Here is a 26885-nt window from a genome sequence, read left to right as displayed (position 1 = left end):
TTAACATTATCTAAGGTATAGAACATATCAGGTGCCCGGAGCAATAAATTAGATTACAGGGATCATTAACAACCCTTCCAGAATCTCTTTGTAATATGAATTCATCCAGAAAGTAAATAAACAGTGACACACAAAAGGAGCAGATTTTATTCATCAGTTTCCTCTCGGATCCAAACAGAGATAGTCTGATCTGGTAAGACCTTATGAGATATTTGACAGGTGTGTGTAATAAACATCAACAACATTTATTTAAGGATCTATTGGAAATATATCTAGAATAGAAGGAACAGGCTGAAAATGAGGCAAATAAAATTTAATTTGAATCTGGGTTCATTTCTTATCTGATCATTTTCTTCATTTAAGTTCCATTCTGGGTGGAACATGTGTGTTTTATTCTTCTAGAGAAACAAGGGCCTAAGAACTGAGCACTGGAATGGTCTGTTCTCTGGTCCTAAGGAACCTGGTGCTTGAGAGCTATTCTTTGAGGAATCCAGAGAGTTCTTGGGGAAAGTGTTTAGGGAGAGATGCCTTATTTAAAGTGAACTTCCTACAGAGAAAGACAAATACTGAATGATATCACTTATATGTGGAATCTAAAAAATACAACAAACCAGTGAATATAACAAAAAAGAAGCAGACTCACAGACACAGAGAACGAACCAGTGGTTACCAGTGGGGAGGGGGGGGAGCAAGATGGGGGAGGGGAGTGGGAGGTACAAACTATTGGGTATGAGATAGGCTATAAGGATGTATTACACAATATGGGGAATAGAGCCAATCTTTTGTAATAACTGTAAATGGAAAGTAACCTTTATAAATTGTATTAAAAATTGTTTTAATCTTAAAAACAAAGTGAACTTCCTGAATCTAAAACTTCTAAAAATTTAAATTGCCCCAAGAGAATGAGACTGGAAGAAGAGTCATGGAAAAACAGAAACCGTGTCAATTTAAAAGGGACTTTACATAAAAAATTAATTTTCAATTAAAGTACTCACTGTGAATTTTGAGAACACAGGAATAAAAGGAGAGCTCCAAATGGATCCAGGAGCTCTCCCTCTTGGTAGAATATGAGAGGTAGCATCAAGTATACACTAGAGGAAGCAGGGGCCTGGGGGCCGAAGAAGCAGGTTCCAGCCCAGCCTGTCAGTAACTAGATGGTTCTGAGCAAACTCACATTACTCCTCTGGTGTCCAGGATCCTCATCTGAAATATAAGACCCATATCACATACTAGTAAGTGTGGGTATAGACTCAGTCCAGCCTGCGTTTGAGTTTAAGCCCTACTAGCTGCATAGCTCTGAGCAAGACATTTACATCTTCAGCCTCAGTTTCCTCATCTGCAAAATAGAGAGATTAGTAGAACCTACCTCATAGGATTATTGGGATGATTAAATAAAATAAATGTACAAAGCACTTAGCACACAGAGCCTGGCACATAGTAAGGGTGTGATAAAAATTGGTTCTTATTATATATAATATAGCTCTAAAATCTCTCCAGCTATATTATTCTATAATTCTAGTTTTATAGCACAAAGAGAGAAAACCCATAGTTGAACAACACTACAAATGATGAGTCTGTAAGCTATGTCAATTCATGAAAACATACACATACCATCATCTTAAGTAGAAGAAGGAAGTTGGGAATAGTTGTCCCCAGTGTAGATTTGCTGGTAAAAAACAAGGGGAATATTGAGAAGCAATGGAAGGAAATCATCATTGAAACAGTTGAAATGTCATATTATCCTTTTTTCTAAAGTTGTTCAGGAGTTCAGTACAGAGTTAATAAGGAGCTGAAACTCTATGAAAAGTGGTTTTGCTTGTCTTCTTTTTCTATGAAATTGTCCTAGATACGTAGAGATTACCATTTAGGGTTACAGTCAGTGCTCGAGGGCCCTTGGATAACCATCCTGCCAAGGTGATGGATCTAGTTGTTTTGTGGCTCGTCTGTAGCTTCTCACAAAAAGCTTTTCAAAATAGAAAGATGGTCCAATCTCTCTTAGTGAAGCTGGCTGAACATCTCTCCTCAGAAAACGTTCTTATTAGCTTTTCTCCAACTCAGCCTCCAGTCTAATCCATAAATTACGCAGACACACTCTTCATCAAACTTGGACTTTTTACTTCTTGAACTTTAGTGGGAAGAGAGGATTTAATTAACTTTGGAGCGTGAGAAATCACAAGCGAACTCCTGAAGGTCTCTGGGTTACTTGGATAGTTATAAAAATAACAACAACACAGGAGCTCAATTATTGAGTGTTATCTAGATGCCAGGTGCCATGTGAAGCACTGCACACATCATTTGATTCTTACAACAGCTCTATGAAGTAAGTAGTAATATCATCCCCAGTTTACAGATGAAGACATGGAGGCTCAAAAAATTTAAGTAACTCGTTCATGGTTACAGCGTTAGTAAACCACAGAGATAGGATTCGAATTGCCTTTGACGTGGTTCCAAAGCTCATGATCGAAACAGTTACTCCATGAGGGCTGTCCACTTACTGCGTCATTGCTCATCCTTAACAGTCTTTCCCAAATTACTGCGGTGTATCTTCTTCTTTAAGAATAAGACATCTTACTGTATGTGGCTTCAAGACAGTTTTCCCCAGAGTGGGTGCCCAATTAGCCAATAGTTGGTCTGTTTTATGCCCAGCGTTGTGCTAAGCTAAAAAAAGCCTTTGAACTTCCAGCCTAATCATTTTCTAAAGAAAATGTATTGGAGGAGAATTAATAGACAGAGGAGGTTGTAAAAAATTAAAAGTCCAGCCTTAAGAGACTCCTTCAAAAGTAAGCTAGAGGGCAAAAAAATTCTAAACCAGAATCTGTGTGTGTGTGTCTTTTTGTGTGTCTGCATAAGGGGAGTTGAAGAGAAATGTTGTCCATTTATTCCACAAAATGCCAACAGAAAAGATGAGCTAGACCAAGGCAAGAGAAAACTATAGCTATTTATTCCCCCAAAGAAGAGCATTCGAAGAGATTCATCGGCTTGACATTAGCAATCCTCCCAAACATTTACACATGAATTCTTGAAGACAAGAAAAGGACAAATCAATCAGGAGCCCAGCATTTGAAACTATCACACTATCCAGTTCTGTAATAAGACATTGACTGTGGATACAGGGTCACTCGCCTCCCCTCCACTTGGCTTCCTCATCTTTCACCTCCAAGTATGAAAATACAGCTGGGAATCAGCCAAATCAAGGCAACTGTACTACACATGGGCTCTTTCCAGTCAATGAGCAGGAAACAAAATGGAAAAAGCCCACTTTTAAATCAACGTAGTCATTCGTAAAGAGAGAGCTCCATCTCTTCCTGCATATGGCTACAGCACCCCTCAGAGAAGGGCGAGGGCTGATTTCTCTTTCTCTTTTCAAGGGTTAATTCTCCTGTTGTCATTCACAGAATAGAACATAATATCAAATTGGAGGAAAGATCCTTTTGTTTCTCTATGTCAGTAATAAATGTTTCTTTCAGATCAGGGAGCTGCAGGGAGGAAGAAATTTCGTCTCGTGCAAACTTAAAATGAGCTACCCAACACTGCAGAGTTATGTCTCTGCCAGGTTCTTTGGGAAGATTCCTGACCTTAAGATCAGCTCTGCTGGAACCATAAAAAAGTGTTCCTTTTCTTTATAGGAAGCAACTTATTCACATCGATTTGGAACACATCAGTTCTTGGGCTAAAAGTCCTGTCTCCCACAGCACCGTATGAGGCCGTGGAGTTTGGCTCTATGATCCTGAACTCTGAAGATGTGCAGACCTGAATTCAAGCCCTCAGTTTCATCTCAGCATCAAGATCTACTGTGATTCGGGGAGAGAGAATAGAGGTGTCAAGTCCAGAACTATTGTTTACAGGATAAATTATAGATCTTTGGGAACTGTTGTCAAGGTTTGAGGAAAGAGAAGAGGATTCTCACATCAATCTTTTAAAGGCTTTATTATATATTTGGGAGAGAAATTCACCAAGTTTTTCTGAAACTTGGTTTCTTCTTTTGTAAAATGGAAATAACCTCTTCTGCTTACTGCATAAGAACAATCTACTACAGAAAGAGTTTCTTGTGCGTAAGGACAGTGTCCCCTAAAACTTTGCTCTCCAATTTTTGAGCAGTGCCTGGCACAGAGAAAATGCAGAAAAATGTCATCGTTGAGTGAATGAGTAAATGAAAGAATGAGTACATCAATGGATTGACAGTAATAAAATATGAAAATTTATGAAGTCCTCTACACTAGTTGTAAGCACTTTTCTCCAAATGAAATAAACTACTGGTGCTTCCTTTGGCATAGTTCAAAGTCTCTAAAACATCTCAACCTTTGATTCGGAGCTCTTTGAATTATCGGTCTTTTAAATTCTGTTTTATCTTTGGCAAGCCAATGCGAACACAAACATGGCTTTTCCTCTAAAGACTGTGTGATTCATCAAATAGCCTTCACCTGAGCTCTGTCTAATCTCCTGACTGGTCTCCAGGTAGCCGGAGGTGTTTTCATTTGTGACAGCTCAGTGGGAGGTTTTAGGAAGTCACTTCCTCCCCTAAGCTGCATTTCTAGAAAGCAATTCCCCTCCAAATATGAGTGGGAAATGGTGATTTTAGTGGAAAATATTAATGAAATTTGAGGTCCTAGTCTCAGGTGTGGTTTCCCCACGAGGCAGGCAGCAGGATCCGCCGGGTTCCTCACATTCAAGACATGCCAGCTGGGTTCATGCTCTTTGTCACATCCCTAGAGGAGGTGTTAGCCATCAACCTGTTCTGACAATGGTCCAGGCCCACGCGAGGCTCTGTGGGGAAACCCAGGTATGTTGCATCCACCTCTTCCAGAGAGACAGACATGAACATAAAAGCTCTCCAGTAATCCAAGCCAGCCCATCTAAAGGGCCACCTGAGTGAGCTAGAGTCACCAAAAACAAGAGAGCCTTAGGGCCAGAGTGTTCAGGAAGATTTCGTGGAGAAGATGGACCTTGAATCAGGAAGATTCCGCATCTGCACTGACCTGGCACGGAGGCAGTAGGACTCTGCATGGGTCCTGGGAAAAGTCAGCAGGCCGCCGGGACTCTGGGTTTTCCTTTCTTGACAACATTTTCTTCCTCATATGGTCCTTGGAAGGACCAAATTAAATAGTGGATGTGAAAGTTACTTGAACATTCTAAACTGCTACTATCATTGTTATTTAGGAAAAATATGGCCTGAAAAGCAGGTCAGGCACAGATCAGGAAGGACATTAAAAGTTTGGCTAAGGAGCCGTGTTGGTTAAAATTGAACTTCATAATCAAGAAACGGCAACAAAAAACCCTGGGCAGGCCCTTGGGCTCCTCTCTCCCTGCAGCAGCCTCCTTCTGTCCCCTCACTGGGTACCACCCACTGCAGCACAAACCTCTGTCACAAACTTGGTGGGAAATGAAAGCTTATCTCTAAGAGTGTTGATGAAGTGTTAACTCACCCATTTCAGCTCTCCCCTCTCCCCTCCACAAAGCTAAAAATGAGCAAATCAATGAACGTGGTCTATTTTAGAATTTCGGCAAACTTCGAATGTTAGAGGCAGCGCTGCCTAGCAACACGAGAGGATGTAGGGATCACCTGAGCTCTGATGCTCTGATTCGGAGTGTCCCACAGGCTAGCTGCTTAACTTTCCTTGTCTGAACCTCATTTTCTTCCTCTGTGAAATGGGTGGTGTGTGTGTTGGGGGGGGGGTCTTCCACGTTCCCTAAGGACTTGTCAAATCCTCTTTGAGATGTTTCTGTACCTGAGGACAGGGGAGGGGAGAAGCTCCAGGGAGGGTGCTAGGGGCTCTAGGAAAAGCAGGCAAACCATGTGGAGGATACACTGTCAACCACATATCCTGTCTAGAGCCAGGCTGCATGGTCTATTCTTCCAACAGACACTGCGGGTGTGCCCGGTAGGTCTGTGGATGAGTGACACAGAGTTTCTGACATCACGAAGCTCACAATCTAGTGACAAAATCAGACAAATAAACACACCGTTACTCGGAAGCATGGTAAGTGTCAGGATGCAGCAGTGCTGGGAACTATGGGAGACAGAGGAGGGACCACTGCACCAGACTGATTTCCCAATATTCTTGTCCTGTGCTTCCTGCCATGCTTTCTCGGTCTGTTTCCTCAACAGCTTCACCAATCAAGAAGACTTGGATACATTTGATCTACTTTTTAAGAATTACAACGACATTAAGTATATCAACTATGCCCAACGATCAGGTTTGGATCCTCCCCCACCCTCCATGGTGAATCATAAATTACCCAAGGACCTTTTCCTGTGCCATCATCCCATGATTCCCTGTCTTGGTCTCTGCCGGCTGTTTCTGTATGGCATTGTTTGAACTCACTTCGAGAAGCATGCCCTTCCTTTTCCTTGCTCTGTACCTGCCACTTGGCGGTGTTACGCCTTTCACTGGGTGTCCGAATTTTGTTGGGCAAATTCCCTATATCCTAGGGCAGATACCAGGATACAGACTCAGCACTGACAGAGAAACAAATTATTAACCACCTGCTTGGATTTAATCAGGAGAGTTCATGCCCAAAGCCAATGAGAGTCAATGGGGTCATGATTAGTGGTGTTTAGCAAACATGTACAAGTTTCCACTAGAAAAATTCATGCTTTATTTCTTTTTTCCTAAAATGGGCTTTCTAAACCCTAGAGGGTTTGATATCCAAGAATCTTGTGACCACACACATAATCTCCATCCTTACCCTTCCCCCGTTTCAGAGATCCGTCTCCCGCCCCACCACCCGCTTTGCCTCTGCCCCTCTGGACTGAAGATCCCAGCATTTCCCTTCTGCCCAGTCCTCCAACCCCTTGATCACTTCACTGGCCCATCCCTGAGTCTTTTCCTCTTCCATTAGGGTTTTCTTGAAGTGCAGAGATGAGAATACGCATAGCATCCCTCAAGTAAAAGCAAGTGTTTGTTATTTGTTTCCAAAACTCTTCCTGGAGCCCCCAATCTCATGCTGGCCATTGTGGCCGCATCAACCCGTGTCAGCAGATAAGCCAAAGGATAACCTCTCGGCTTCCTTTCCTCCTCTATTCTCAGGGACAGACTCTCTCCAAGGCTCTCTGAAAATGAGCCCCCCCGCCAGACAATAGCAATTTCTCCTTGCTGTATGGCTGCTCTCTGACACAGGTAAGAATCGGTAAGAAGCAAAACCCATTTTGCAGCCAGGAGAATTCTAACCCTGGGCTAAGCGTGTTCGCATCCCGCACGCATGCAGGGCACGGATTCTGACAGATGACGCAGCCGCAGTTGTGGAAACAGAGCTGTTCAGAATCTGCCAGCTTCCTCCTGGAGCGGTGGGAGAAGCTCTCCATCAATGCCAGTCCCTCTGATTACACCCCTAAAGCACAGCCGCGGTGTGCACCCTTCTTCCAAACACTGTGAGCCTAAATCCATGTGAAATGAGCTGGACCATGTTCATCAAAATAGCTTCAGCAGCGATGTGAGCCATTCCGTTTCTTATGTTCGGATACAGGACTCTTCTCTGTTTTGACTAAAAATTCTAACCTAGGATTTACTTTTGTTCTCCTAGAGACACACACGTGTGTGTGTGTGTGTACCCGCCCCCTCTTCCCCTCTCTGGTACTGTTTCCATATTTCTGTTTTCTTCTCTTTTTATATATTTAAGTATCTCCTTTATTTCCTTCCTCCATCCCTTCTCCTCCTCGTCCTTCTCCTCCCCCTTCTTTCTTTCTTCTCTCCTCTCTCTCCCTTCCTTCCTCTCTCCCTCCTTCTCTCTTTATCTCCCCTCTCCTCATTCCCTTCCTCCCCCTCTTTCTCTTCTCCCATCTTCTCCCCCTGTGCTTCTCTCCCCACAATTCTCCTAATTCTCCTAATGCTTTAAACTGCACAAGCAAAAGAGTTCAGCCCGCTCTCCTGAAATTGCAAACTGTTGCGTGACTTTGTGACGGTAGTGTCATCTACTCAGTCCCTCTCACTATATCCTGGTGTCTAAAGATTTTCTTTAATACATACTCGATAAGCACCAACATAAAAAATAAAGTAGAAAAAAGCTGTAAAAATCAGACTGTACTGAGCTTAACTTTTCTGCATTCATTAAAACTTGTTGATACCATGGATTCTATTAGGCTAATCCCAGCTACAGCGTGACATGATCTTTATTATGCCAATGCAGAGCCCTGAAGTGCTTTCTAAAATATAAAAGATAAAATGAACAGGAATAGGGGGGTGGTGTTTGAAGGGGTATTATATTACACCTTGATTTTTAGAAAACTGGTAATTTGTCTATGGTATAATTTATATACCAGCTTATAACCAACCAGAACATGTGATGGACCTAAACTCTTTCTTCCCTAATGGTGTCACATGGCAGAGAAGCACCATGGAAATAGCTATACAAATTCTTTGTGTAACATATTGGAAGATAATACAGAAATGTGTGTAAATGTCTCAGAGTATACTGGAGTATGATCCAGAAGTGTGTATAAATGTCAACAGACCTCGAATATCATTCATTCCTATCCTTGGAGTTCCAATGGCAATAGCAGCTGCTTCTGACAAATCCTGATTGTGAATCTGTCCTTGCTGACCCACGCCTTTTGATGCCTTTGCTCTGGGAAGGTCACCCACTCCTGTTGGCTTTATCTCCCTGGCCTCTCAGCCTTAGTGCTGTCAGGTCTCAGCCTCTAAGCTGCATGTGTTTGTCATTTCAGCTTCCCTGAGAGTAGGTGATGCCTAAACAACTCTGTCCTGCACGCATTTGGAATGAAAACATATTTTGTACTTGTCCCAGCAGTCATGAATTATAGAATCATAACTCTGAAAGGAACCTCAGAGTTGTCTACTCCAATCTCTCATTTGACTAATGAGTAGGGTGACTGGTTTGTCTGGACAGTTTCAATTTATGCCTCTTGTCCTGACATAGTTATTAATAGCTCCCTCTTTTACTCTCAGATGTATCCTGATGTGGACGATAAACTGTATGGTATCCCTACTAATGAGAGAAGCAATGTAGCTGAGGCCAGAACCCACACCCAGGTATCCAGAGTTTTTTTTTTTTTTTAAATAATTATTACTGTGCTGTCTCTTTCACCTTAGAGATATTCCTTTAGAGCAATGCTTCTTAATCAAAATCACCTGGAGAGCTCTTCCAAAACACAAACGCTTTAGCTCTAATAAACTCTCAGGGTAGGGGTTGGACATACATCTTATGGCAGAATTCCCACGGCAATCCTGATGTACATCTCTGATTCAGAGCCACTGCTTAGAGAAAAGAGGTGGTTAAGAGAGATTGCTACACCCCCCAAACCATGTGGCAAGATGTACTATTTCAGCACTAACAAATCTGACAAACAATTCACCAGACTCTAAGGCTTCATCATTGATCACTCCATTTTGTTTTTGTATATGCCGTGTGACTTTGAAATTAGGCTAAACAAGAAGCTAAAAAGCCCGAAGGTGACTTCTCTCTTGGGTCCAACTCTAGGAGACGTACAGAAAGACTTCTTTGATCCATAGAGGTTTCCGTTAGTTTGACTTTCTGCTTCGTATTGACCACGCCATGAAATCAGAGGTCAAAGAGCTAGACAAGGATAGATTTTCTTCATGCCGTAACAGATGAAGTTTATAGCCTAAGGGTGGCTATAAGCTAAAAAGCAATGCCAACCACCAGCAATGTGGAGCTGATGACCAAAGAGATTTAGTAAAAGACAGGAGTACTTCTCACATTTGGCCAGGAAGAAAAGAAACCAGCAGAAATGACTCCATGCCAGCAAGGAGACGTGAATCACAGCTGGAAATCTAAGTGAAGGGAGAGCAGTGATTAATCAGTGTTTGAAAGCCATCTGCTTTCTTTGGCTCTGGAATTCGGGCCAGCAGCACTGGCTATACAGATGCTTGAAAGTGGGCTGGGTGCCAGAGAAGGGACAGTGTTCTCCTGTTCAGTGAAGGTGTAAAGGTTTATCTTCTGCAAGACTGGAGCTGTGAAAGGGCATGTTCATTTGGGGCAACACGGGTAGGTCCCACCCACCAGCCCATCTGGTTGACTTTCTTTTATTTCAAGTTTTTGTGTTATGATTTTACTGATGTAGTAGGGCTGTTTGAGAATGAAATGAGATAATGCATGGGGAGGGCTTTCCACAGTGACTGGAACATAGTAACCACTCAATAAATGAGAGCTCTTGCAATCAGCTTTTAAATTCCTCCCAATCCTGAAATTTCTTGATCTAGTCTATTTTAATCTGGAAGGTCTAGGTAGGAACACCTTACAAAGAGAAGAGACAATAGCACAGAGCCACCTGAGCTTTTGAGGAGGGTATATTTTGCACATGTGTCTGGTGTGGACTTGAAGATTATTATTGTTCACTCCATTCAAACCCTGTACAGGAACTATGAGATACATAAATGCTTAAAATTCACATTCCTACATGTTGGTAGCTTGTTTTCTCCTTAGTTGATTAGAGCAAGGGTATGAGTCAACAAGTAATGAGATTTCTTGTAATTGCTTTTATTCTATCCCTATCTGAGAAAATGTATACTTGGATCCCATTTCCTATTCTATGAACTCTAACAAGCCAACGTTTAATTGACTTATCCTTCAAAAAGAACAGTTTTCTTTTTTTTTTTCCAGTTTTCTTTTCTGACATAGTATTTTACTTGAAAAATAAATTTGGATGACTCACTGTAACTCATAACATATTTTGGCTGAAATAAGAACTTCCACAAATAACCTAGAAAACACATGGGCAAGATATATCAAAGAGAAACAGTTTTTGGTGTGACTTTACCTAAAACAATAAATCATAAACTGCTATTACAAATGTATACTATTTTCCTTTAAATTGTGAAATTTAAAAAAATTTTCCCATGTATTTACTCAAAAAGATTTTCTTAAGCATAATCTGCTCAGACTAAAGGGATTTGTTTTTAAAGATTAACTTTTAAGGCGCTCTTGAGATTTGCATAAATCTTCTTTAATCATAAATTCCTGTTCAGCTATTCTGCTTGCCTCTATAATATTTGGAGCCATTCCCCTCTTTAATACCTTTTGTCTTTTCAGTCATTTTTACAGAGGGTTAAGTAATAAAACCACAAAGAACTTATTCCATTGAAATTTCCCTGAAACATTTGCCATTCTCATAACAGATTGTTTTATGAGTATATTTTATCCACTTGCATGAAACAGCAAGACAGATTTTCCTTCAAAAAGAAAATAGGTTGCATGCATCTTTAACTTTTGCAATTCAATTAGAATAAGCAATAGCATGCTTTCAAAATACTAGATGGATAGCCCAGTGTGCTGCTTGTTTCATATTGATTATTTAATTGTGCCTAATATATGGACTTATATTGATGTGTCTATCCATTCAATATGCATTGATACCTACCTGTGCCAAGCTTGGTGCTCGTCCTAAAGAGCTCAGACAAGGTTAGGAGGACACTATCTCTGCCCCAAAGAGCTCACGGTTGGTCAAGGAGATAGAAGAGGCTTCAGCAGAGGGGACACCACTTGAGCTGAGCTTTAAAGGAAAAGTAGAAGGTTGCCAGGTAGAGGAGTGATGAAATGCTATTCCAAGCAGTGGAACAGTCTTTTCAAAGATTCTAAGGTGCAAAATTGCATGAGAGTTTCAGGAAATGAAGAAGTCAGTACATATAACAAGAGGGCAGTTGTCTGTCTTTGAACAAAGGTGTGATTTTACTTGCAAATTGGTAAAAGCATTGATTGCAGATGCACGTTTCCTAATCCTATATTGTGGGCCACTTGATCCCCGATCTCCTGGACCTTCAGCACCGGGAGGCTTGCTCCGATCACCATCCACTAGACTCCCTGGGGTCACCTTGTTCCCAAAGTTTCACATACACATAAATATTGTGCCCACTCTAGGCAGTGAGAGCAGGATAACTCAATGATGAACGGCATGTACTCTGAAGTCAGTTCTGCCACTTCCTGTGTGACCTCTAGCAATTGACAACCTCTTTTGCCTCAATTTCCTCACTTGTAAAACGAAGATGAAAAGGCACCAACCTCATAAAGTCACAGCAAGGATTAAATGTGATAAGGTATATCATGATTTACATAAGTTCTTGGCACATAGTAAATTTTAGCTCTTGTTTATTAATAATACTTCCCCCAAATTCCTCACTGTCTGTAAAAAATAAGATTCTATGAACAGTTCCCTTTTCGGCTTCATCTATGCTTAAGGAAGGTCAAAAGCTTGTGGTATCTGCTGCTTTCAGCCTAATGAAGAACCTCCACGTCCTGGGAGGTGAAGTTCCCCGTTCCTCTACCCACCCCCATTATTATCTGTATGATTATCTGACATTTGCTGAAATTGACACAATACCTTTTTTCATCTAATCATGCGACATAAAGAAAACTCAAATAACGATATCATCTTGAGTCTCTCTTCTTTGATCTCTTCCCACAGGTTCTGTGCAAGCTTCCCTGGGTTTGTGGCTCCCCCAGCAGGTAAACATGGCTCCACACATAGCGCCGCATCCCCTTCTCATATACTGGTTTCCATTGAAAAAGGCATATTTATCCCATCCCCATACTAAAATTCTGAGTTCCATCACGTAGGTCGAGGCCATCAGCTCCTGAGATTATATTTTTATGTTCTAGCCACTTAATTCCAAGGCTCTGCATGGTGGCACAAAGATGTCAAAAGCTCTGAGTACTGTTTCTGCCTCTCCCCAGCCCCCCACTTCAGTGTTTCTCCCTGTGAATTTCCTGACCAAGCCCCTTATTCCTCTGTAGCTGGGAACTTTATCTCCTCCTGCTGTATATTCAATTCCAACTCTTCTTTAACTGGCAATTCTCCAGGCAAATAGGCTCTCCCCGTTCTTCATGAGGTACAACGCATGCCTACCCAAAGGATCACTAACATAGATCGAACTATGCTTCATAAATCACATCTGGATTTTGCACAACCTTTGTAGAGCCGACCTTCTTCTCACCTCTAAAATCCCAATAGGAAAACATTACCTGTATTTCCAAGTCCTTTCCTGTTTTATCACTATAACAATAATGGTAACAGGTAACATATATTGGCCCCCGCTTTATGTCAACAACTAAAATAAGCATTTAATGAACATCAGTTCACATGATATTAATGAGTCCTGTGAGATAGGCAAAATTAGTGGTCTCATTTTACAAATATAGGAAACAATGCTTGCAGGTTAAGTAATTTACCTGAGATCACACATGTAGGAAGTGTTAGAACAAGGATTCAAGCCCCAAACTTTCTTAACACAAGACCTATGCTATTAACCATTAGATTCTACTGTCTTTCCTAAAGATACCTCAGAATATAAAGTTTTCTTATATATTCTGCATCTTATGTGTAGTAGATTAAATGATTATCCCCATTTCCACCTCTCCCAATATCTACACTCTTGCCATGGCCTCACAATGGTTCAGCATGTTCTTGCTGCCCCTTGATTTGGGGTTTAGCCCAGGAAATGTGGGCAGAAGTGAGAAGCTTGGGCCTTGTATTAGTTTCCTGGGGCTGCCGTAACAAATTACTACAAACGTGGTGGCTCAAAATTTAAAGAATAGAAATGTATTCCCTCACGGTCCTGGAGGCCTGAAGTCCAAAATCAAGGTGTGGACAGGGCTGGTTCCTTCTTGGCAGCTCAAAGAGAGAATGTGTTCCATGCTTCTGTCTGAGCTTCCGGAGGTTGCTGGCAATCCTTGGAGTTCCTTGGTTGTGTCAACATAACTCCAATCTCTGCCTCCATTGTCACATGACCTTCTCCTTGTGGGTCTGTGTTCGAATTTCTCTCATCTTATAAGGATGCCAGTCACTGGATTAGAGCCACCCTAACCCAGTTTGACCTCATCTTAACTTGATTACATCCGCAAAGACCTTACTTCCCAATAAGGGCATATTCACAGGTAGCAGGGGGTAGATTAGGACTTCAACATATCTTTTGGGGGCACAAATCAACACACAGTAGCCTTAAAAAGCACTTGGTTTTTCTGCTTGGTACCTAGTACTACTGCCATCACCCTGGGCCTAAATGAAGATCTACAGAGTAAGAGCTGCCCCAGCCAGACGGATCCACAGTTCAAAGCAGAGCTGCTGGGCTGAGTCCAGACTATGTGAGCCACCCCCGTCTGACCCCCAAACCATGAGAAAATATGATTGTCATTGTAATCCACGGTGTTTTCAGGTGGTTTGTTATACAGCATTTTTGTGGCAACATCTAATCAGTGCAATAGGTCTCCTACCCACTAAAAATAACTGATTAAAAGATACCATGTGAGGGAAAAACCCATTTGCAATAGCAACAAAAGCCATAAAACACCTCAGTACACCACTCTTCAGCAGATATTGGTCATGTGAACTTAACTTTTGTATTATTCATGGAAGACTATTTTCTAATTAAAAAATTATTGGGGACCCCACTGGAGATTCATTCAAGAAACAATGTGAACCTATCCGTGGATAGTAAGGAGGGATGAGGAGGAGAAAAAAAAGGAGCTAAAGACGTTAAAAGAAAATATCCCTGCCCTCAAGTTGCCCACAATTAGATGAGTGTACAAACTTCTGTAGGTGAATGGGGTAAACAATATGCCATTATTAACTATGTCTAGCTATTTATTTCTTGCCCCTCAAAGGCATTTCTGAAAAAGAACAGCAGCTGCAAAGGAGCCTAACCATTTCGCCAGGAAGAAAAGCAAGCATAGGTGCCCGTAATAGCCAGACATGTTTCTAGGCTTTTCTTTTCTATGGGCCACAGGAGTTCAAGCTGCCCATTATGCTTTCCAGCTAAAGTCACTCTCAGATTTTCTCATCTCATTCAGCCCTTTCCTCCTGTCACATGTTTCCCAGTCCTGACCATACCCAAGCATCTCCAAGGAAGATTTTTTTCATGCTGCTAATTAGAGTTGATGTATTCATGGGGCTCTATTTTCCCATCAGATCATCCCGTCTGAGGCCAACATTCCTTTTGAAGTCTGGAGACTCTGAAGCTTGGAGGAGCTGAAGAGCTCTCAGAGAACAGAGCCTCCGGGAATAAAACTTTAGAAAGATCTTAAGATCATTAGCACTCTTTTTCTTCCCTGCTCAAAGAGTATCTCTTTGGAAAATCTTCGGTGGTGAAAGTCATTAAGGATCACATATAAAACCCTAATTAATCAAAGTGTGAATCCAATTCTTGACGAGCTGTTTTCACCTCCATTAGATTTGGGGTTTGTAGAAATCTGGACTACTCTAGCCCATAACAAAAGGTGGTGGCCCTACAATGTTGAAGTCTAAGTCACTCGAGCTATCTTTTCATTTCGTCAAATTCCTGGTGACCTCGCATGAGTCATTGTTCAACACTGAGGATTTCTAATTCAGTCAACAAAGAGCAACAGAATGTTCATCTTTTGCTACCCATTCCTCAGTTTGAAAACATTTACCTGCAGTATTCAGTATTCAATTTGTTCTCTTGAATGAGCTAGAAAAGTTACCTTATACCAGGCACAATCTTCCTGTTTCTCTGGCAGACAGCTGTCTAGGAAATGCACTCTGTACTGTTGTTTATTACTTGAGAATCCGCTGCTGTAGAAGCACAGGCACATTTACAACACCATACAGGGATGGATGGAAATGAAGCAGGGTATAGAAATGAACTCTATGGTTTTAGGTTATTTATTAAGGCTCTCTAAGCATCAGTGTCTTCATCTGTAGAATGAAGATAATAATATTTCCTGCCCATCTTACAGGATGATTATGAAAATCAGTTCATCAATGTATAAGCAGTACCTACGATATCCAACACTGTGATAGCTGTTTCTGAAAACATAAAGGCATTACTTCTTGACTCCATGGTTTTTTAATGGAAAAATAAAATAATTTATGTAAATGGTTAACAGTCCTACAAATACAAGGTAGTAGCAGAGGTCATGGTAGTCAACTCAGAAAGTCAATATTGGAAGAGAAGTTAAAGATTCTGCAGTCTAGCCCTCTCATTTTAAACAAACTGAGTTCCACAGGGATAAAGGACTTATGCAAGGATGTACAACTAGTAGAATCAAATATTTGTTGTTAAAATATCCCAATTTTTAAGCAGATTCCTGGAAATTCAGTATGAGCTAGTCTAGTCTGCTAAAATTTAAACAGTTCTATGGGGGAGAGCTGAGGACATTTAGAGAAACCATTTAGCTTCGTTGGACACTGCAGCTAAAAGGACAGGCTCAGGAGTCAGACTGATGGGTTTTGGATTCTGGCTCTGCCACCTATTAACTAGTGACCTTGGGCCAGTTACTTAGCTTTTCTGTCTAATTTCTTCATCTGTAACATGAAGATAATAATAGTACCAAACTCCACAGGATCGTTGTGAAGAGTCAATGAATTAATATATAACGGGCTTAGAACAGAGTCTGGCAAATGACAAGCCTCAGTAACTGTTATCTATTAATATATTTAGGTCAAGTAGAGGCTCACATGGGTCATTCTGTTGGGAAGAGAGGTACCTATGGAAGGGATGACTGGGAAAGACAGTCACATTAGACCAAAGGGCAGCGCCCAAAGCAGTGAATGCCCTGAACGCCACTTTCCCCCGCAAACCAACCCAGAGCTGTTACCTTTAGGCTATTTCCTTCCTTTCATAAAAGTGTCAGTTAACATCCTGAGCATTTCAAATATTATGCACGAGGGCTGAGGCAGAGCATGAGCCCGTAATTCTAGAACTGTAGCACGGCTCTCTCATCAACTCGGCTCCCAGCAGCAGCTCACTCTGGGTTCAATTCGGGCAGCCAGTGGTTTGCAGAGAAGAGGCAGCCCGTGTTCTGCGATAAAGGCATTGATCACCCATCATTAACAATTCATTAGCCTCCTCTGCCCGGCTGGAACTGGCCTAGATGTTGACAGGCAAAGCCTGGAGGGGTTGTTTGGTCTACACACTGATCACACGTGATTATATAAGGCTTCCTAACCTCAGCAGAGCGCGACAGGCGCTGCAGACCCTTGGTTAGGGTCACTCTGGGACAACTGTCCATTTTCCAGCCTCACTAGTTGATGGGGCTGTAAGCTAGTCAGTGAAATTGGCGCAGCTGGAGAATGAACGTGTCAGCCCAGAGGTGTGGCCAGCTCGGGACAAAGCAGCGTCCAAGGGCTAGAGGGAGTTGGGAACGCCCAGGTCGGTGCTGGAGCAGTGACCTGCCACGAGAATTCAGTCGTCTGATCCCCTCTAGGTAAATCCCTTTGATAGACAGCGAAGCATCCGGCTTCCTTTAACATTCCAATCAGACAGCCACCTCCCTCTTCCCCCTCGGATTGCAGGCCGCCTGGCTGTCTGCTGATGATAATTTGACTTCCCACGTAGACTTCACGGCAGGGAGAGAAGGTGCTTGAAACAGAGTATGTGTCTGATCTCCTGGCTGATTCCACTTGTCGTTGTAAGTTAATACAATGGTGTTTTGATTTACACATCTGTCTCTTGTGAACTTGGTTAGTATGACTAAGGGCCCAGTAAACTGATCTTACCTCAGTGTGCTGACAAAACCAATTTGCTCAGTTTTTGCACCTGAAAAACAAAGGGCCAGACCCTGGGCTGTGTGGTTAAATCACCAAGGTAAATTCCTCTTTGAAGCATCTGGCAGCGGGACAGCCAGCCTTCCCTCTATTGCTTATTAAACACATTTATCTCCTGGACTTTAATCTTTCAAGGTGAACGCTCCATGCTCAAGGCCCACTAAATGATTGATTCCATGGTGATAAACACAGGAAATGGGAAGTTTGCCCCTACCCTGAGCTACCCAATCAACGTTTTGATAAATCTACAAAAGCACCTAATCACAACATAATTCTAACGAGCATGCGATTTTTAGTGTTTTACACATGTCCTCTATTCAAAACTATTAAGTTATTATTCATGTATAAGCCAAACTTTCCTAAGACTTCTCAGACAGTACAGATTAGGTTATGTTATCTTTAAACCCAGTGGTGCTGGCTGGGTGGCCCTTAGCCCCTTCCCGCAAGTCCCCAGTCTGCTCTGGGAGTTGTCTGAGGGCATCTCACCTGTGCTCACAGCCCTCTCCTCCAGCCTCTTTCTGAATGTTGGCTGCCCACAGGTCGCTTCCAGGAGAGCCTGACCTTTGCCACCATCCCTGCTTTTGGTGTTGCAGTCATTCAGAAGATTTCGTCTTCCAAGCATACTATTTCTGGCAGTCTGCAAAGATATTTTTGGAAGTCAAGCCCATCTTCAGAAAGTATGCATTTTCCATCTTCCTTTTCAAGTCAGACAAGGTAGTCTTGCATCCCATCATCAGCCTCTGGTCTTGACACATCTAAATGGCAGGAAAATTCATGTATCTGAAGTATTCAGATCGCTGTTAACAGATCAACAACAGCTATATCAAAATGTCTCATATTTCCAATGGCCAAAACTGTTGGTACTCATGACCCGTCAGATAGGAAGATACTGGAGGATACAAGCTCTCTCCTACAGGCAGCCCACCAGCTAATTGACAAGGAGCTGCAGAGTCTTTAGGAGTAGAATGACACCTCTCAAGCCCAGACCCTATACCTGTTCTATATCTTAGTCCATTAACAGCAGGGAAGGAACTTGAAAGCTTATTAGAAAAGAAGGCAATCATGCAATAACAGTGGCAGACTTTGTAGATCATCATCCAATTGCGTTTTGGAAACTGGTGTGGTATTTTAGGCATCTTGACTTGCCCAGTAATTACCTGGGTTGATTCTGTTTTCTGAGCATTGTAACAGATATTCAAAGATACTCCACCCCTGTAGTCTGAAGATGGTAAATATGTTTTAACACAAATGTTATGGGACATTATGAAAACATGCAAAGCCTCCTTTGTACATCCCCACACCCCAAAGTATCCAATGGTCTCATTTTTGCGAAAAAGTGATAACTCATTTAACCAGGAGCTATTGAAAAGTATGGTGAAAAACATTAAAATGAAGATCTATGGACCAATGAATCAGATTTTAGAGACACTAAGTGTCCACATTTTAAAAGACAGCAGCACTTACACTGAGAAATACTATTTCACTTGTCATATAAAGATGGCATATGATCGTCTCACACAAAACTGTGACAGATCACAAGTACAAGGGTGATGGATGGCATGTGGAATAACCTTTGGATGTGTGTGCATGTGTGTGTGTTCTTTTGATGTGTATTGTATAGTCAATGTGTAAAATAGCACTTCTATAAAAAACACAAGGAAAAACTAAAGCCATAATAATAACAAACTGTCATGTATCCAAGAAAACAGCAACAAAAGACCTGGAGCAAAACCCATTAGTATGAAAAGCCACGTCAGTCTATGACAGAGCAAAGAGATGCCCCCCAAATTTAATAATGTATTTGAGCAATGTAAACTTAAAAATGATATTTTATATATTTACATAAATGTATATGTATGTGTGTATATATGTACATATCTATGCATATGCATATATATATATATATATATATATATATATATATAAATGTAGATGTTTATAATCTTTCCAGGGATGGGATCCTGGGTGTAGTTTTGTACTAGCTGGTCCCTGTGTTTTCAGGAAAAAAGCAGTAAAGCATAAAGGGTAAGGTGCTCTGGGCACACACCTTACACGCTTCAGTTCTCAGTTCTTCGATTCACTTAAGAGGAATGCTTCCATATGAGATGTTCAGAAGAGGCAAATTCACTGAGACTGAAAGTATATTAGCGGTTGCCAGGGTGACAAGGGAATGGGGGTGACTGCTCATGGGTATGGGATTTCTTGAGGTGATGAAAATGTTCTAAAATTGCATAGTCATTATGGCTGCATATCCTTATGAATATCTACCCAAACCACTAAATTGTATACTATAAAAGGGTGCGTCTAGTATGTGGATTATATCTTAAGAAAGCTATTATTAAAGAAATAGGTTAGGAAAAAAAAAAAAGAGGAATGCTTCATCTTCCTGAGCCTCAGCTTCCCCAGCCGTGAAATGGGATGATGACGATAGCTGCCTATGACGATGCATGTAAAGTGCTGAGCACAGAGTCTGCTTCCAGTCACTTCAGCAATATCATCCTGTCCTTGCCTTCCTCTGCCAGTGGCTGGTACTCAGGCCTCTCCCCTGACAGAGGAGGGGAGTTGCCTCCCGTACAATTCATACCATTGTATCACTTCACTGGTGTCTGTAACTTACGTTTCTGCCCTGTTGTAGCACTGATCCACCCTAGAGGCGCCCTTTCTATGGAGGAGGGAGAGAGAAAAGAAAACAGCAACATTTCCTGGGCTCTGGTGACAATTTTCCCACTTCCTAGGCTATGGAGCTATAGAGGGAGCTCCCAGGAAGTTTATTTAAACCCCAGGGCACATCGGTGTTGCTAGGTGCCTGTACCTGGTAGCACAGCCTTGCTCCAAGATCAGTTCGCCCATCAGAGCGTATGATGAGAGTATGATGAGAGTCCAACCCACATGCCTGATGCTGTTCTCTCTTATGGTACCTTTATTTAACCGTCTAATTCCACCCAGCAACCTGAACGGACTCGCCAGCACCCCAATCCACTAAATGTGCATATATATGCCTAAATCCCAGTTTGGACAGATTTCAAGTTGTTGCCTATAGGGCTTCTTGCCACATATGGCATGTGGCTGGTATTGCCCAGCTTCGTGCTCTGCAATAATTGAACCTGAATTTTAAGCTAGCTGGGACCCCTGAGTCTGCTCTCTTCTGCAGAAAATAGACCTTCTCTTTTTGAGAGAGCCATAGAATGTTTACCAAATATTAATCATATGAAGATAATCTCAATAAATTCAAAGAATAGAAATTCAATAGGCCACATTCTCTAGCCATAATGCAATAAAACTAAAAGCAATTTATTTAAATTATAACCAAAAAAAACACAAAAAAACAAAACCCTAACCATTTGGAATTCTTTTAAGTCTTCTAATAACCATTAGGCCAAAGAGGAAATCAATAATACAAGGATATATCATTTAGAAAATAATGGAAATAATGAATACATATCAAATCATGAAATGAGGCCAAGCAGAATTGAGAAATAAATTTATACACTTCAATTGTTTAAATAAAAATGAAAAACACATGCTAAGCTGTAAAGTTAAGATTTTTGAGGAAAAAAAAAAAGGTCCCAAGGAAGGAAATAATCAAGTTAAGAGCAAAAAGAATACCATCTTCCTTATAATGAGTGCCTACGATGTGTCGGGTTCTCTTATATACATTTTCTAATCCTTCCAAAATTACAAATTGGGTACAGTCATCCCTTGGTATCCTCAGGGGATTGGTTCCAGGACATTGGTGCCAAAATTCTCCAGTGCTCAAGTCCCTTATATAAAATGGCTCAGTATCTGCATATAACCTATACACACTCTCCCATATAATTTAAACCATTTCTATTTTACTTATAATACATAACACAATATAAATGCTATGTAAATAGTTGCTGGCACACAGCAAATTCAAGTTTTGCTTTTTGGAATTTCTGGAATTCTTTTTAATATTTTTGATCTGAGGTTGGTTGAATCCACAGATGTGGAACCCACAGATACAGACGGCAGATTTTACTATTATTTCATTTTGCAAATGAGACTACTGAGTATCAGAGAAGATGAGGAACTTGTTCAAGGCTTCACAGCTCTTAAGTTATGAGAGGAATTTGAGCTCAAGTCTGTCTGACTCCAAACATTGCCCTATTTCTACTATATTCCATCCACTGATATGTGATCTTTCTAATATATCTCATTCATACAAACATACATTAAAAAATTGACCACATGCTGGGTCATTGAGAAGGATTATATTGGGTTGGCCAAAAAGTTCGTTTGGGTTTGTCCATAAGATGGTATGGAAAAACCTGAACGAACTTTTTAGCCAAATATAATGGATAAGCCTCAGAAAGACTTAATGAACAAAAAAGATAACAATAAATATTATATCAGATGCAGAGATTTAAAAATAAAAGTTATACTCTATACAAATACATAATACTAGGCTTTCTATCAGATAGGCAAAAATTCAAAGTTTAACACAATATACCCTTTTGGCGAAGACTGAGGAAGAAGGTGCTCACTCTCTCTCTCTGTCTCTCTCTCTCTCACTCCTACATTGCTGGAAAAAATGCAAAATGGTAAACCAATGGAGGGAAATTTAGCAATACATACCAAAACTCCCCATGCATTTACCTTTCAACCAGTCCAGCAATCTCACTTCTATAAACTTATCCTAAAGAGACACCACCAACAACACAAAAATAGCCAAGCATAATGTTATTCATTGTAATTTCAAATTATTGGCAATTACCTAAATGCCCAAGCATAGAAAGTTGGTTAAATACTATGGAACATGCACAAAGAGGAGTACTATGCAGCTGGAAAAAAGAATAGGGAAGATCTTTATAAACTTACATGGAGTGATTTCCAGGATATATTGTTAAATTAAAAAAACAAAATGCAAAAGATTTTGTATAATACAATACCTTTTGTGTAAGAAACAAGGGAAAATCAGAAAACATACATAAATCTGCTATTTTGGGGAAAAAAACGCAAAAAGGATGAATCATAAAACAGTGAAATTTGTTACCTACAAGGGATAATGGAATGGAGTAGGAAGGCTAAGGGAAGGACAAACATCATTGAGTATCAGTATAAACTTTAATTTCAAAAATAAAAATACATATATTTCCTAGTACTATCTGCTAAAAGGACCTAGTGGCCAGATACTGGTTTCTAAATACCAAGGCTGCTTTGAAGGGGTTCCCATTGGCTAAATCTGGGATAATTTGAGCATCAGAATAAATAAGAACTATACTGGATTACATTCTGCTATTTAATATAGGAATCATGAGTCCATACTGATGGTAGATAACTAGAGAGATAGTGGATATTAGGTAAGTAGGTAGATTGATAGATAAATAGATAGATACATACACATGTACATATGAAGGGAGAGTTCATCCATGTAGCCCATTTATTTTTAAAAAATAGTGATTTGCAACTGTATCACCCCTTGCCAACTGATAAATGTGTAGGGAGTGATGGAGTTGAAAACCACTGTTTTGCAATGATCACAGTGAAGATTATTTCAGGCAAGAATCATCAATAGATGCTAAATTTGAGGGGAGAAATGGGAGCAGGATATTTACTTGGTATAATGTGTCTCCCCACAGAATGTTTATTAGTTGCAAGGGGAAAATAGTAATTATACAGTGAAGAAACTGGGTAGCACCTTGATTGGGTGATCAAAATTAACATCAGTAATGAGGGGCAGATGGGCCTCCTGTGCCTCCAGATATGATACCCTGAGGACACAGTAACAGCTTTGTGGTATTCTGGCCTCCAGTGGATAACTGATGCATTTCATCATGAAGAAACACCAGACAAACCCATATTGAGGAACATTCTATAAAATAACTGGCATGTTTTCTTCAAAAATGCCAATGCTATGAAAGATAAAGAAAGGCTGAGAAACAATCCAGATTAAAGGAGAATAAAGACACATGACAATTTAACATGATACCTGATTCTGGATTGTATCCTAACTTGGAGGGAAAAAATATGGTCTAAAGTTCATTATTGGAACAATTGACAAAATTGGAATATGCATTTGATTAAGTATTAGTCAAAGTTAAATTTCCAAATTTTATAACTGCACTGTGGTTACATAAAAGAATAACTTTTTTCTCAGGAAACACACATTGAAGTTTTAAGCACAGTGATACAGTCAACCTGCTCTAAACAATGACATTTGTCTGGTGTATGTAGGTACTTGTGTGGAGAGAGAGAACAAATGAGGCAAAAAGTTTAAAAATTGGTGAATTTGGGTAAAGGGTATATGAGAATTCTCAGAATTATTCTTGAACTCTGGTCGATTGGAAATTATTTCAAAATAGTAAGTTAAATTATATATATATAATTTATTTAAATTATATTTAAATATATAAATTTTTATTTTTAACAAAATTATACATATATATTCCTGAATGGATTAAGGGCTTTCCTGTCTTTTTTCTCATTCTCATTCACTTTGGACAATTCTCTTAAATGAAAGACAACGTTTTATATTCTTATTCTCATCTTCATCTTTGACCAGATCAATCTCTTCCCCTGCTGATACCTTTATATGACGTTTCATTACACAGTTTTAGTTTGAGGTAGGTAAGAAATGAGAATTTTTCTTCCCAGTTGATAAGTGATAAAAAGAGAAAACCAGAAGTGCTAGGAAGAGAACATCCTTGCCAGGGATTAGGCAGGGGAGAGGGCAGCCCGATGTGGATTTTGCGCTAGGACACTCACTGGCTCCCTGGAGACCTCTGGACTTAAGTGGCGGCTTGTAGGCTTGTAGTAGGGAGTGAGCCCAAGGCTAGAGGAGGCCCCGGGTCCTTACGGGCAGTCCTGATGTAGTCAGCGTTTACCACTTCCTGGACTGTACCCAGGAGCACCAGGGGTCCCGTTAAAGAGGCAGAGCCCAGAGCTCAGTCTTTCAGCTCTTATTCTCACCCAGGGACCATCCTCTCTCTTCTCCCTAACAAGGCCATACAGTGATAATTATAATGATTTTTTCCCATTCTTCCTAGACTCATTTCCATTTAGTTAAAAATGCACTTCCCCAATGATTCATTTATCAGCCTGCTCCTGTATTTAATCATGCCTTCCCCAGCGCCCTTCCCAATGACGCAAAATTGTTATCCAACAAGACCCAAACCTCTCATACTCCCATATGATTTCATGGCACTCGCTCCATTTCCTTAAGTTATAGCAATAATTAAACTGTGCTTTAATTAAGTAAGCCCTACCCTCCTCTTATAACAGCCCCATTCGGGCAATTTCCTTCAGGTGATTTCCTTCATTTTGATGTTATTACTCACGCCTGCTGGGGTTAGAGGAATATATGTGCCGGCACAGGATGAGATTTTATGCTGTCTTCGAATGTTGATTAATTACCTTAGCAACATGTGTAATGTCTACAGCTCTATAAAATCTAGCTCCTTATTTTCTCTCTCCAAAACCTCTTCTGGGGAAGTAGAAAAGTAAGCCCTTCTGCCGTTTTCCACCTGAACTGTAATCTGCATACAAATCTCCAGACCCAGGAAAGAATTGATATTTATAGCTCTTGCTATTGTGCACATCAGAAAACATGACAGACTGGAGGGCACCAGTTCTGAGTGCATACATGAAGCACCATATTGTGGAATTCCTCAGATCCCTATTAAGTTACAGAAAATGTGAGGCAATCGGTATAATTCTGCTCTGTGTCAGCCTTGCAAACAGGAAGTGCTAATATATTTTTCAGACCTGAGTGTCCTAAACCAACACACTCAGGGGCTCTCTCAGTCTGAGCTTCCTACCTCAGAAGGTTAGTTAGTATGGCTGAGCCCAGGCCCCAGTTAAGCCCCTGTCTCACAACTGGGAGTCCAGCTGGGCGTTTCTGCCCAGTCTACCGGAGACCCAACCCAGTAACTATAGGGCACAAGAGGACCAACCTTCCTGGTTTACCGAGGACTGAGCGATTTCCTAGGACCTGGCACTGATGCAGGGAGCGGGAATACCTCTGGGATCTGGGGACATCTTCAACCCAACAGGAATGCAGGTGCCCATGGCTCACAGCAGAGATTCTGGGTTTACAGCAGCAGTTCTAATCTGGACCTCACAGCTGATCTGCCCACTCTGGCAATGGACCCTTTACCCCCTTCAAGCCTGACGTGTGCAGGGGGCAGGACTGAGAGTGAACGATCTCAGCTAGGGCCGGCAGAGGCAGGGCTAACCTCTTCACTCAGCAGGCCGGTGAATTCGCTTGGGGAGAAGAAATTGCAAGGCCAGTGCGCTAAGGTGCACAGTGGAGCGTGAGCTGCCCAACTGCCTGAAGTGACCCAGGACCATGACTTTCAACCCTTGGAGAGAACGTGGTTGTCTGAGTCAAAAAGCGGTGGCGGCACATGTGAACTGTCTGAAACCTGAGAAAGAAATGTTGGCACGCCTAGCATGGTTTTCAGTCAAACACAGAACCAGCCCCAAAGCTAGCCAGTTAGGCCAGATATGTGGTCTGAACAGTCCTACCTGGAAAAAACACAAAACTGTGAACCGTTCTTTCTGTCTTCCCGGGAAGATCTGAGGTTCTCAGGAAAATGGACGCTCTGCCTCTTGCTTTAAACAAAGAATTCTCATTCCCTGGCTCTTCCCTAACATTTGGCGTTTGCGTTGCATGAAGAGCAATCAGGACCACTGTGGTTTTAGCAATGAATCCTGCTCCTCTGGCCCTGTGTGTGTGTGTGTGTGTGTGTGTGTGTGTGTGTGTGTGTGAGAGAGAGAGAGAGAGAGAGAGAGACACACACACACACACACACACACACAGAGAAGTACCTTAGCTTGGGCAAAGGCCTCCTTTGCTATGGATATTAATGCAAGTACAGCTCGAAGCCTGTTTTCTTCCCAGAAGTCATCACAGTACACATTTCAGCTTCTTTTTAATGTGCCTGTGTTCTAGAAGCTGAATGTCTCCAGTTGAGGAGAGCAGAGCCTGTTATTTTGCCCCAACCTACTGTCGAGCTCTTGCCTTGGAGAATTGATGGAAATCATATTGGCTTTTGTTTCTTTTCTCCTACCCTCGCTGGTGGAGAGTTTTAGAGAATATGGCCACCCCGACAGACTGCTGTTCCTGATCAAAACTCCCCGGGTTCCCTGGGCAGAGGGCTCAGCCGCCAGCCAGCCGTTTGTAGAGGGTGAGGAAATGAAGCAAAATTAGCGCCATATCCACACTCTTTCTTCTCCTAACAGGCCAGCAGCTGGCTCTTCCCACTGGGCAATTTTTCCCTTTTTCTTTGTGATTTGCCAAAGAAAAAAAAAAGGAAAGGAAGAACAATTAGGAACATCATTTAAGGTGTGTGCACCTGGTGGAGCCCTTTCAAGTGACATTCAGAAGCACTGGATCCCTGCAATTCCTGTGCCCCAGGCCAGTCTGGCCCAGATTTCTTCTTTCAATGAC

Source organism: Balaenoptera acutorostrata, chromosome 21, assembly GCF_949987535.1.
Source record: "Balaenoptera acutorostrata chromosome 21, mBalAcu1.1, whole genome shotgun sequence".
Lineage (NCBI taxonomy): Eukaryota > Metazoa > Chordata > Mammalia > Artiodactyla > Balaenopteridae > Balaenoptera > Balaenoptera acutorostrata.
Note: the sequence above shows the minus strand (reverse complement) of the source record.